Raw genomic sequence first — 13,542 nt, forward strand, 5'->3', positions numbered from 1 at the left:
ATATGTTTGCAACACCCAAAAGGGGACGAGATAGACATATGGGGTCCCTGAATCGATATAGCCATGCCCGTCTGTCTATGAATACATTTTTCTGATCAAAGTCTAGGTCGCAGTTTTAGTACAATCGACTTAAAATTTGGCACAAATATGTCTTATGGGTCGGAATAAACTCCTATTGATTTTGGATGAAATCGGTTCAGTTGTAGGTATAGCTCCCATATATATCTTTCGCCCGATATGCGCTTATATGACTCCAGACATTTACTCCGTTTTATGTGAAATTTTGCACAGAGATTAGAATTAGCATTCTTACTGTGCGTGCCAAATTTGATTTAAATCGATTCAGATTTAGATATAGTTCCACCGCATCGGCCAAGACTTAAACTTTTAAAATCATAATTATTTTAAGTTAATTAAGTTGTTAAGCATTTTTTTTTTGATTTGTGTTAATTATATATGTCTTTATTAATAAAAAAAACATAAGTACTTCAAAATATAATAGAAAAAAGTTATAAATCAAAATACATTTCAAGTCGTAAATACAAGCGGACTAAACTAAAGCACCCCCTAATAGTGTGTTTAAAAATTTTACTACGCTACTGTGTTAACAGGTTGGCTGATAAGTCCCCGGCCGGACACATAGATGGCGTCGCTAGTATTAAATGCATATTATTTTTATATAGTACCAACCTTCAAATGATTCGTGTCAAAATTTGACGTCTGTAAGTTTGTGAGATAGAGCGTCTTTTGTGAAGCAACTTTTGTTATTGTGAAAAAAATGGAAAAAAGGAATTTCGTATTTTGATAAAATACTGTTTTCGGTGGAAGCAAAAACTTGGCTTGATAATGAGTTTCCGGAATCTGCCCCAGGGAAATCAACAATAATTGATTGGTATGCAAAATTCAAGCGTGGTGAAATGAGCACGGAGGACGGTGAACGCAGTGGACGCCCGAAAGTGGTGGTTATCGAAGAAAACATCAAAAAAATCTACAAAATGATTTTGAATGACCGTAAAATGAAGTTGATCGAGATAGCAGAGGCCTTAAAGATATCAAAGGAACGTCTTGGTCATATCATTCATCAATATTTGGATATGCGGAATCTCTGTGCAAAATGGGTACCGCGCAAGCTCACATTTGACCAAAAACAACAACGTGTTGATAATTCTGAGCGGTGTTTGCAGCTGTTTTTACGTCGATATGTGACAATGGATGAAACATGGCTCCATCACTACACTCCTGAGTCCAATCGACAGTCGGCTGAGTGGACAGCGACCGGTGGAAAGACTCAAAAGTCCGTTGGCAAAGTAATGGCCTCTGTTTTTTGGGATAATAATTTTTATCGATTATCTTGAGAAGGGAAAAACCATCAACAGTGACTATTATATGGTCTTATTGGAGAGATTGAAGGTCGAAATCGCGGCAAAACGGCCCCATATGAAGAAGAAAAAAGTGTTGTTCCACCAAGATAACGCACCGTGCCACAAGTTATTGAGAACGATGGCAAAAATTCATGAATTGGTCTTTGAATTGGTCACCACCCACCCACCATATTCTCCACATCTGGCCCCTAGCGACTTTTTCTTGTTCTCAGACCTCAAAAGGATGCTCGCAGGGAAAAAATTTGGCTTCAATGAAGAGGTGACGCCGAAACTGAGGCCTATTTTGAGGCAAAACCGAAGGAGTACTACCAAAATGGTATCAAAAAATTGGAAGGTCGTTACACTAAAAAAAATATTGTCGTGAGGTCAAAGATTTCATGTCTTTAAAATACGAATACAAATTTTGCTTAGCATAGAAGACGAATTTGTCTAAAATAAAGTTATTTTCCTTGTCCAAAAGTCGATAAACTTTTCAATGAAGTCGTATTGTCATTATAATTAAGTGATTTGACTTAAAAATGGGTATCTTAACATGAAAGAAAAAATTTATAGGCTAAGGTCAACTTGACTTTAATAATTCAGAAAAATTCTTTAAATTTAATGAAATTGTCTTTAAATTTGTTGTCTTTTTGCATCTTGACTACAAAGCAAAAAATCGTTCAAATATAGGACATGTTTTTCAAAACTTTATATTAAAGAAGTTTTTTACTTCAAACATAGGAGCCACCGTGGTGCAATGGTTAGCATGCCCGCCTTGCGTACACAAGGTCGTGGGTTCGATTCCTGCTACGACCGAACACCAAAAAGTTTTTCAGCGGTGGATTATCCCACCTCAGTAATGCTGGTGACATTTCTGAGGGTTTCAAAGCTTCTCTAAGTGGTTTCACTAGAATGTGGAACGCCGTTCGGACTCGGCTATAAAAAGGAGGTCCCTTGTCATTGAGTTTAACATGGAATCGGGCAGCACTCAGTGATAAGAGAGAAGTTCACCACTGTGGTATCACAATGGACTGAATAGTCTAAGTGAGCCTGATACATCGGGCTGCCACATAACCTAACCTAACCTAACCTACTTCAAACATAGCATAATTTCTACTGGAAGTCGAGTCCTAATTTGGAAAATAAAGATGCCGTTAACTCGTTTTTAAAGGACTTTGACAGCATATAAAGAAAAAAAGCTGAGAAAGCGAAAAATTAAAATTTGCTTCCTAGAAGCAAGTACACGAAACCTAAATTTAAAAGAGAATTGTGTCTTAATAGTATCCTTACTTGTATTCTCCGCTTCTTTGGCTCGGAATCAATACCAAATTTTTTAAAGTAAAGACAAAATCTTTGGAACCGAGTATGCTTTTTTTTCAGTGTATAATCGTTGTATCGCTCTTGAAGGGAACTATGTTGAATAATAAAAACGAATTTTGACAAAAAAAATGTGTTTTTCTTTGTTAGACCGGGGACTTATCAGCCAACCTGTTATCTCGTCCCCTTCTTCTCGGTGTTGCGAACATATGCTCTAAATCCACAGTGTAGCGCAGGCTATAAACAATTTGAAAGTAAGTTTCTAAACTTCCATTTAATTAAAATGCCATTATTTTAAAGAAATTCCGCTTTAATATTGTGTAAATTGCATAATCTTTCTTATTAGGTCAATATTTGATTCAGTGTGGGAATATTCTGTGGCGATCTAGCCATGTCCGTCCGTGCGGGTGTCCGTCTGTGGTAACTTTCGAAAAAATTGAGATATCTACTTGAAAATTGGCGCAACAACTTCCTATGGTTTATTATATCGAACTACACCCTCACAAAAAATCGCTTCTGTAACATATACTCCCAAACATATTTTGCTTCAAGCATATACATTTTTGGGTATTGCCCAAACATTTATATGTTTGATCTCTACCAATATATAATATGTTTGAAAGCATATTGGTGTAAATAATATATGTTTGGGTAGTCTAAGTTCCAAACATTTTGTATTTTTGCATCCAAATTCAATAATATTGTCTTCCAAAAAACAATATGTTATTATGTGACCATATAATATGTTTGGAAGCATTTTGCACCCAAAAATATTATATGCTTAAAAAAAAATTCTCCCAAACAATATTGTGCTCAAAATTTTATTTATTTATTTATATATTTACAATCATAATGAATTATGAAAATAAACAGGTAATATAGGTGCTAACAACATAGGTTTTCGACCTGAATGCTCAAAATTTTGTTTCTGCCCAATTGTATATTCCCCGACATCTTTCTCACTTCAACGAGATTTTTTAGTTCTTAGCACCTTTTTCTGTAATAAAGGGTGATTCTTTTGAGGTTAGGATTTTCATGCATTAGTAAAGGGTGATTCTTTTGAGGTTAGGATTTTCATGCATTAATATTTGACAGATCACGTGGGATTTCAGACATGGTGTCAAAGAGAAAGATGCTCAGTATGCTTTGACATTTCATCATGAATAGCCGAACGATCTGCCACAACGTCGAATTTTCAGTGAATGGGCCCTAGAAAAGTTGGCAGAAAATCCGCTTTTTTATCGACAAATTTTGTTCAGCGATGAGGCTCATTTCTGGTTGAATGGCTACGTAAATAAGCAAAATTGCCGCATTTGGAGTGAAGAGCAACCAGAAGCCGTTCAAGAACTGCCCATGCATCCCGAAAAATGCACTGTTTGGTGCGGTTTGTACGCTGGTGGAATCATTGGACCGTATTTTTTCAAAGATGCTGTTGGACGCAACGTTACGGTGAATGGCGATCGCTATCGTTCGATGCTAACAAACTTTTTGTTGCCAAAAAGGGAAGAACTGAACTTGGTTGACATGTGGTTTCAACAAGATGGCGCTACATGCCACACAGCTCGCGATTCTATGGCCATTTTGAGGGAAAACTTCGGAGAACAATTCATCTCAAGAAATGGACCGGTAAGTTGGCCACCAAGATCATGCGATTTGACGCCTTTAGACTATTTTTTGTGGGGCTACGTCAAGTCTAAAGTCTACAGAAATAAGCCAGCAACTATTCCAGCTTTGGAAGACAACATTTCCGAAGAAATTCGGGCTATTCCGGCCGAAATGCTCGAAAAAGTTGCCCAAAATTGGACTTTCCGAATGGACCACCTAAGACGCAGCCGCGGTCAACATTTAAATGAAATTATCTTCAAAAAGTAAATGTCATGGACCAATCTAACGTTTCAAATAAAGAACCGATGAGATTTTGCAAATTTTATGCGTTTTTAAAAAAAAAAAAGTTATCAAGCTCTTAACAAATCACCCTTTACAAACATTGTAGAAGAAATTATTCAATTTTATGATTTTTTTTTATACCCTGCGCCACACTGTGGAACAGGGTATTATAAGTTATTTATTTTAATTTTACCTTTTGCCGGACGGGGATTCGAACAGCGGACCACACAGTTTGTAAGGATCAAAAAAGTAGCTGATCAATTGCCCAAGGAAAAATAAAATGTTAATTTTGAAATAACAAGCAACAACCACCAACTTAATTCAATATCGCTCCCTGTTAAATAGCGCTCCAAGCTACTAAACACATATATGTTTATAGGCTATTTCTAAATTAATATATGTTTGCATTCAAGCATATTATATTTACAAACATTTTATGTCCCAAACATAATATGTTCTAACATATTAACATATATGTCCCAAACATGTTATGCTAGTTTATGAACATTATATGCTTGCACTCAAAAATATTGTGTTTAAAAATTTGTGTTCCAAACATATAATGTTTATAGCCAAACATATGAAAAACAGTCTTTTTCAACCGTGTATATGTTGGTATGACCCCCATACAGAACAGAAAATTGGCTGAATACCATACCATAGCCCAACATATAGACCGATCCCAGTCCAGTTTCAACTTAAGGATTAGATTTTATCTGTTCCGTCTGAAATTCAGTAATCGACTGATTACGGCACAAAACTGCATTAATTATTCAAATGATTTGCAATATATTCGTTTACTTGATAATAGTAAGCATATCACTTTCCTCAATGATGGGTGTGACACAGTTATGATACTGTTCGCAATGACATAGGATTTAGGCTTTACCAAAGTCATAGAAATCGGACATTCAATCACAATATTGTTATTGAGGTATTTATTTAGGACATTAAATCCAATATTGATGTTTTTTGTTGGTTTTAGTTTTTTTTTGTTAATGGAGAAATGTGGGCACACTGTCCTTGAAAGTCGTATTTGTTCAACCTAATTGAGTGTGGATACACAGAAAAAATTTTTTCTTGATTCAATCATGAAATTAATGGATACAAGTAAATATAACCTGCACCGATCTACACGCAAAGAAAAAAAACGTTTGGAAAACGTGTACCGAAAACATTTTCCTTTTGTTAGAGTTTTTTGAATTGCTTCGAAAAGTATACACTTTTATCACCAAAAAAATTCGTTTGTTACAAAATTTTTATTTTTTCAATAAAAAAAGTTATTTTTGAACCAACAACAACACAGTCCATTTCGTTTATATCAAACAATGTTCTTTTCTGACTTTAGGTCTTTAATAAGAAACATTTTACAGTTCATAGTAAAAATTTAATATAGTAGAATGTAATGTTGAACATTTTTTCGGAATCTTCCGACCATATCTGGAATATATGTAAAAAAAAAAAAAAACAAACAAAAAACAAAAAAAAAGCAGGGATCATGCAAGTCGCAGCAACCACTGCTCTACGGTGCCAAACTAAATGTTTGTAAACTTTGTTTATTCGGTTCGTGGGCGCCGCAAGCTATGCTATATAAATATAACTTATATGGATATTTATCTATTGATGACCATAACAGGTACATAGATCAGTGGATAGTGTGTTGGCTTACAAATTGCATGGTCCGCGGTTCGATTCTCCGTCCAGGCGAAAGGTAAAAAAGATTTAAAATTTATAAAATCGTATAATTTCTTCTACATTGTTTGTATTACAGAAAAAGGTGCTAATAACTAAAAAACTTCGTGGACGTGAGAAAGATGTGAGGGAAAATGCAATTAGCTAGAATTTTTTTTTTGAGGTAGTCTTTATGAAATTGTTTTTACGTCCTGGAAAAGAATAAACGTTTATCACAAAAAGTGTATACTTTTCTTCCAAATACACTTGCTTTCAACGAAAAGCAAATGAGAAACGAACTTTGTTTGTCTAAAATTTCGTTTGGGAGGAAAGAATTATTTTTTTGCGTGCACGCAAAGAAAAAAAAAAAACGATTGGAAAACGTGTACCGAAAACATTTTCCTTTTGTTAGAGTTTTTTGAATTGCTTCGAAAAGTATACACTTTTATCACCAAAAAAATTCGTTTGTTACAAAATTTTTATTTTTTCAATAAAAAAAGTTATTTTTGAACCAACAACAACACAGTCCATTTCGTTTATATCAAACACTGTTCTTTTCTGACTTTAGTTCTTTAATAAGACACATTTAATATAGTAGAATGTAATATTGAACATTTTTTCGGAATCTTCTGACCATATCTGGAATATATGTAAAAAAAAAAAACAAACAAAAAACAAAAACTTTGGTCGAAGCAGGGATCATGCAAGTCGGACGCAGCAACCACTGCTCTACGGTGCCAAACTAAATGTTTGTTTCTGTTAAATAAACTTTGTTTATTCGGTTCGTGGGCGCCGCAAGCTATGCTATATAAATATAACTCATATGGACATTTATCTATTGATGACCATAACAGGTACATAGCTCAGTGGTTAGTGTGTTGGCTTACAAAGTGCATGGTCCGCGGTTCGATTCTCCGCCCAGGCGAAAGGTATAAACAATTTAAAAATTTATAAAATCATATAATTTCTTCTACATTGTTGGTATTGCAGGAAAAGGTGTTAAGAACTAAAAAACCTCATGGATGTGAGAAAGATGTGAGGGAAAATGCAATTAGCTAGAATTTTTTTTTGAGGTAGTCTTTATGAAATTGTTTTTACATCCTAGAAAAGAATAAACGTTTATCACAAAAAGTATATACTTTTCTTCCAAATACACTTCCTTACAGCGAAAAGCAAATGAGAAACGAACTTTGTTTGTCTAAAATTTCGTTTGGGAGCAAAGAATTATTTTTTGCGTGCACGCAAAGAAAAAAAACGTTTGGAAAACGTGTACCGAAAACGTTTTTCTTTTGTTAGAGTTTTTTGAATTGCTTCGAAAAGTATACACTTTTATCACCAAAAAAATTCGTTTGTTACAAAATTTTTATTTTTTCAGTGAAAAAGTTATTTTTGAACCAACAACACAGTCCATTTCGTTTATATCAAACACTGTTCTTTTCTAAATTTAGGTCTTTAATAAGACAAATTTTACAGTTCATAGTAAAAATGTAATATAGTAGAATGTAAAGTTGAAAATTTTTTCGGAATCTTCCGATCATATCTGGAATATATGAAAAAAAAAAAAACTTTGATCGAAGCAGGGATCGAACCCACGACCCTTGGCATGCAAGTCAGACGTAACAACCACTGCTCCACGGTGCCCAACTAAATGTATTTTTCTGTTAAATAAACTTTGTTTAATCGGCTCGTGGGCGCCGCAAGCTATGCTATATAAATATAACTTAGTTATATGGGTAATTGTCTATTGATGACAATAACGGCTACATGGCTCAGTGGATAGTGTGTTGGCTTACAAATTGCATGGTCCGCGGTTCGATTCTCCGTCCAGGCGAAAGGTAAAAAAAAATTTTAAAAATTTATAAAATCGTATAATTTCTTCTACATTGTTTGTGTTACAGAAAAAGGTGCTAAGAACTAAAAACTTCGTGGAAGTGGGAAAGATGTGAGGGAAAATGCAATTAGCCAGAAAAAATTTTTTTTGAGTTAGTCTTTATGAAATTGTTTTTACATCCTGGAAAAGAATAAACGTTTATCACAAAAAAAATATAATTTTCTTCCAAATACATTTTCTTTCAACGAAAAGCAAATGAGAAACGAACTTTGTTTGTCTAAAATTTCGTTTGGGAGGAAAGAATTATTTTTTTGCGTGTAGCTGTTAGAGACCAAATACTTACACTATGTACCAAATTTCAGCCGGATCGGGTGAAATTTGCTTCTCTTAGAGGGTCTGCAAGCCAAATTTGGGGGTCCGTTTATATGGGGGCTACACGTAAAGTTGGACCGATATGGCACATTTGCAATACCATCCGACCTACATCAATAACAACTAAAGGGTGATTCTTTTGAGGTTAGGATTTTCATGCATTAGTATTTGACAGATCACGTGGGATTTCAGACATGGTGTCAAAGAGAAAGATGCTCAGTATGCTTTGACATTTCATCATGAATAGACGAACGATCTGCCACAACGTCGAATTTTCAGTGAATGGGCCCTAGAAAAGTTGGCAGAAAATCCGCTTTTTTATCGACAAATTTTGTTCAGCGATGAGGCTCATTTCTGGTTGAATGGCTACGTAAATAAGCAAAATTGCCGCATTTGGAGTGAAGAGCAACCAGAAGCCGTTCAAGAACTGCCCATGCATCCCGAAAAATGCACTGTTTGGTGTGGTTTGTACGCTGGTGGAATCATTGGACCGTAATTTTTCAAAGATGCTGTTGGACGCAACGTTACGGTGAATGGCGATCGCTATCGTTCGATGCTAACAAACTTTTTGTTGCCAAAAATGGAAGAACTGAACTTGGTTGACATGTGGTTTCAACAAGATGGCGCTACATGCCACACAGCTCGCGATTCTATGGCCATTTTGAGGGAAAACTTCGGAGAACAATTCATCTCAAGAAATGGACCGGTAAGTTGGCCACCAAGATCATGCGATTTGACGCCTTTAGACTATTTTTTGTGGGGCTACGTCAAGTCTAAAGTCTACAGAAATAAGCCAGCAACTATTCCAGCTTTGGAAGACAACATTTCCGAAGAAATTCGGGCTATTCCGGCCGAAATGCTCGAAAAAGTTTCCCAAAATTGGACTTTCCTAATGGACCACCTAAGACGCAGCCGCGGTCAACATTTAAATGAAATTATCTTCAAAAAGTAAATGTCATGGACCAATCTAACGTTTCAAATAAAGAACCGATGAGATTTTGCAAATTTTATGCGTTTTTAAAAAAAAAAAAGTTATCAAGCTCTTAACAAATCACCCTTTACTTGTGCCATGTTTCAAGTCGATAGCTTGTTTCGTTCGGAAGTTAGCGTGATTTCAACAGATGGATGGACATGCACTGAAAAAACAGTGAACCCACCAGGAAGAAAAGTTTCGGTTAATTTTAGAAAATTTTGAATATTTGTAGAAAATTTTAACTAAACAGTATTACAAACGTTGGCATCATGCCGATGTCATAAAAATAAGTAAATATTTTTCGACAAATTCAAGAAAATTTATTAGACATAACTAAGTTTTTTCGCTTGTTAAAGAAAATTTTGTAGTTTGAAGGAAAAACTTGGAGTTCAAAATTGCAAGAATGTCTTTAGTGATATACGAAGTTCATGATGGACGCATTTTTGGTAAAATTTACAAATTTAAAGAAATTCTGAACTATTTTGTGGAAGGTACGAATTTAGTTAATCATTATGCTTCATTTGAGTTCATTTTTTTCCTCGGTTTTAGTTAATTTAACTAACGTAAACAAAAAATTATTAGAGTAAAGGAAACTTTCTCCAAACATAATAATTACATGAACTAATATAAAGTTAAATTGGCTTTAGTGAAATAGAGAGTTCACTTTTTTTGAGTGTGCTCAGATCGACTCAGAATTTCACCACGACCCAGAATATATATACTTTATGGGGTCTTAGAGCAATATTTTGATGTGTTACAAACGGAATGACAAAGTTAATATACCCCCCATCCCATGGTGGAGGGTATAAAAATATGGGAAACATTTTAATCTGAACCAATTTTACGGCAACTTCGCAAAAGCGTATTTATGATTTATTGGTCGATAGATATGTATTAGAAATAAAGGAAAATTTTAGTCACTTTTACAAGTTTTCGACTTAGCAGTGGCGATTTTATAAGGAAATGTGGTTATTTTGGCCATTTTTGTCCAAATCGGAAATACATATATATGGAAGCTATATAGAAATCTGAACCGATTTCAACCAAATTTGACATGCATACTTAGTATTTTAATCCCACTTTGCTGTGCAAAATTTCACGTAAATCGGACTACAACTTTGACCTCTGTGGTCATATGAGGGAAAATCGGGCGAAAGATGTATATGGGAGCTATATCTCAATCTGAACCGATTTCAATAAAATTTAACACAATTGACTGCACTACTAATTGTACTCCTTGTGCAAAATTTCAACCAAATTGGGTTAAAACATATCTAAATCTGAAACGCTTTCAATCAAATTTTGCACGCTTGACTATGGTACTAATAGTTCTCCTTGTGCAAAATTTCAAGCATATCAGGGTGAAACTCTGGCTTCTGCACCCGCATTAGTGCATATCGGGCGAAAGATATATGTGGGAGCTATATCTAAATCTGAACCGATTTCTTTCTCGAATTTTAAGTCGATTGAACTAAAACTGCGACCTAGACTTTGATCACAAATGTTTTCACAGACAGACGGACGGACATGACTATATCGACTCAGCAGCCCACCCTGAGCATTATTCCCAAAGACACCATGTGTCTATCTCGTCTCCTTCTGGGCAAACATATGCACTAACTTATAATACCCTGTCCCACAGTGTGGCGCAGGGTATAGTTAAAGTGTACGAGGGCAGTTCGGAAACTTCTTAGCCTAGCACAAAAAGCGCGGTATAAACAGAAAAAAGTGTTTTGGAAACTTCCATCTCTGTTATGAACACATGTTAAATTTTGTTTCGATCTGGCAACTCTTTCATATAGATACAGGTGTTCAAAAAAGACGCATCCGCTATTTTTTTTACAATGGAAAAATTAGAAATGCGTGCTGTCATTAAATATTTACATAAAAAAGGTTTATCGGGACAAGAAATTCATAATGATATGGTGAATTTGTTAGGTGAAAGTGCTCCTTCATATGCAACAGTATAAAATTGGGTTGCTGAATTTAAACGTGGTTGTACAAGAATTGAAGATGAACCACGTAGTGGCAACAACAACAGAAATTTTAGCCAAAGTGAATGGTATGGTATTAAATGATCGACGAATAAAAGTGCGTGAAATTGCTAATATCATGGGCATCTGAAATGATCGAGTCCATTTAATTTTGCATGAAGAACTACAAATGAAAAAGTGTTCTGCAAGATGGGTGCCGCATTTGATAACAGTCGATCAAAAACGCATAAGAATGAACATTTCTCACGCTTGTTTGGATCGTTTTAAGCGAAATAAAAAGGATTTTAAGCGTCGTTTCATAACTGACGATGAGACATGGATCCACCACTATACTCCAGAGACAAAAGAACAATTCAAACAATTGATTGAAGCTGGAGGAAGTGCCCCAAAGAAGGCAAAAACAATTCAATTGGCTGGTGAGGTTATGGCAACGGTTTTTTGGGACTCCAAAGGGATTTTATTGATTGACGACTGTCTGCAAAAGGGTAAAACAATAAATTCAGAGTACTATTGCAACCTTTGGGATCGATTAAATGTACAAATTCCAGAAAAACGTCCTGGCTTACAATACAAAAAAACTAATTTTTCATCAAGACAATGCACCAGCGCATAAGAGTGTTTTAACAATGGCTAAAATCAGCGAAGTTGCTTGGCCACCCACCTTATTATCCTGATTTAGCTCCCAGTGACTTTTACTTGTTCCCAAATCTAAAAAAATTTCTTGCTGGCAAGCGTTTTACCTCAAATGAAGATGCAATTACAGTTCTAAACCACTATTTTGAAGACCTTGAGGAAAACTATATTAATCAAGGGATAGAATTGCTAGAAAAGCGTTGGACTAAGTGTATTGAAGTTTCAGGAGATTATATTGAAAAATAAAAATATTTTTGAAAAACTAACTATTCTCTTTCATTGATAGGCTAAGAAGTTTCCGAGCCGCCCTCGTAACATATAATTTAATTCTGAGTCGATTAAGCGATGTCCGTCTGTCTGTCCGTCCGTCTGTCTGTATATGTAATTTTGTGCACAAAGTACATGTCGCAGTTTAAGTCCGATCGTCCTCAAATTTGACATAACGTCTTTCTTCGGGTAGAAGACAATCGCTATTGATTTTGGAAAAAATCGGTTCAGATTTCGATATAGCTGCCATATATAGTTATCACCGATTTGATCATAATTCACTTATTTATGAACCGACGTTCTTCAAATTTTGTACATCTGCCAAATATCAGCTAAATCGGCCAAATATCAGCTAAATCGGTTCAGATTTATATATAGCTCCCATATATATCTTTCGTCCGATTTGGACTTATACGGCCCCAAAAGCGAGAGTTTTGCCATGAGTTGCTTGAAATTTTGCACAAGGAGTACGTTTTATAGTATCGTTAATTGTGCAAAATTTAGTTGAAGTCGGTTCAGATTTAGATATAGCTCCCATATACATCATTCGCCCAATTTGGACTAATATGCCCACAGAGGCAAAAGTGCTACTCTGATTTACGTGAAATTTTGCAGAGGAAGTAGAATTGAACTTGAAACTTTGCACAGGCAGTAGAATTAAGGTTCTGCATGTTTATTTTGGTTGAAATCGGTTCAGATTTTGATATAGCTCCCATATATATCTTACGCCCGATTTTCCGTCATATGACCACATAGGTCAAAGTTGTTATCCGATTTACGTAAAATTTTTCACAGGGAGTAGATTCAACATTTCGAATTTCGATATAGATTCCAGATATATGTTTTTCCTATTTAGGCAAAACTGGCCGAAATACCTACTTTTCCTTATCAAATCGCCACTGCTAAGTCGAAAACTTACCAAATTGATTCAAATTTTCCTATTACTCTATTACACATCTATCGACCGATAAATCATAAATACACTTTTGCGAAGTTGCCTCAAAATTGGTTCATATTTAAATGTTTCCTATATTTTTTTACTAACATTGTATTCCACCTCAGCGCATTAGCCGACTTAAATGTAAAATCTATAAGTATTGCAGAACTCTGTACAGATCTGCTCAGATATACAGAATATATGTGTATGGATTCATATAGCATCCAACACATTGGACGGATTTGATATGGTATCGAAAATGTGGACTTACAAAGTGGTGAAGGGTATAATATAGTCGG

At 35.1% G+C, this 13,542-nt stretch overlaps 2 protein-coding genes across 2 annotated transcripts in view; one reads left to right on the forward strand and one right to left on the reverse strand.

Annotated features, from left to right (window-relative positions):
* barc (RRM1_TatSF1_like and RRM2_TatSF1_like domain-containing protein barc) overlaps positions 1 to 13,542 on the forward strand; it is an 89,301-nt gene that overhangs the window by 14,530 nt on the left and 61,229 nt on the right. The gene's annotated exons all lie outside the window — the stretch shown is intronic.
* The window catches only part of LOC142236531 (uncharacterized), a 35,536-nt gene that overhangs the window by 13,681 nt on the left and 8,313 nt on the right, over positions 1 to 13,542 (reverse strand). The gene's annotated exons all lie outside the window — the stretch shown is intronic.

The sequence above is a fragment of the Haematobia irritans genome, chromosome 4 (assembly GCF_050003625.1).
Source record: "Haematobia irritans isolate KBUSLIRL chromosome 4, ASM5000362v1, whole genome shotgun sequence".
NCBI lineage: Eukaryota > Metazoa > Arthropoda > Insecta > Diptera > Muscidae > Haematobia > Haematobia irritans.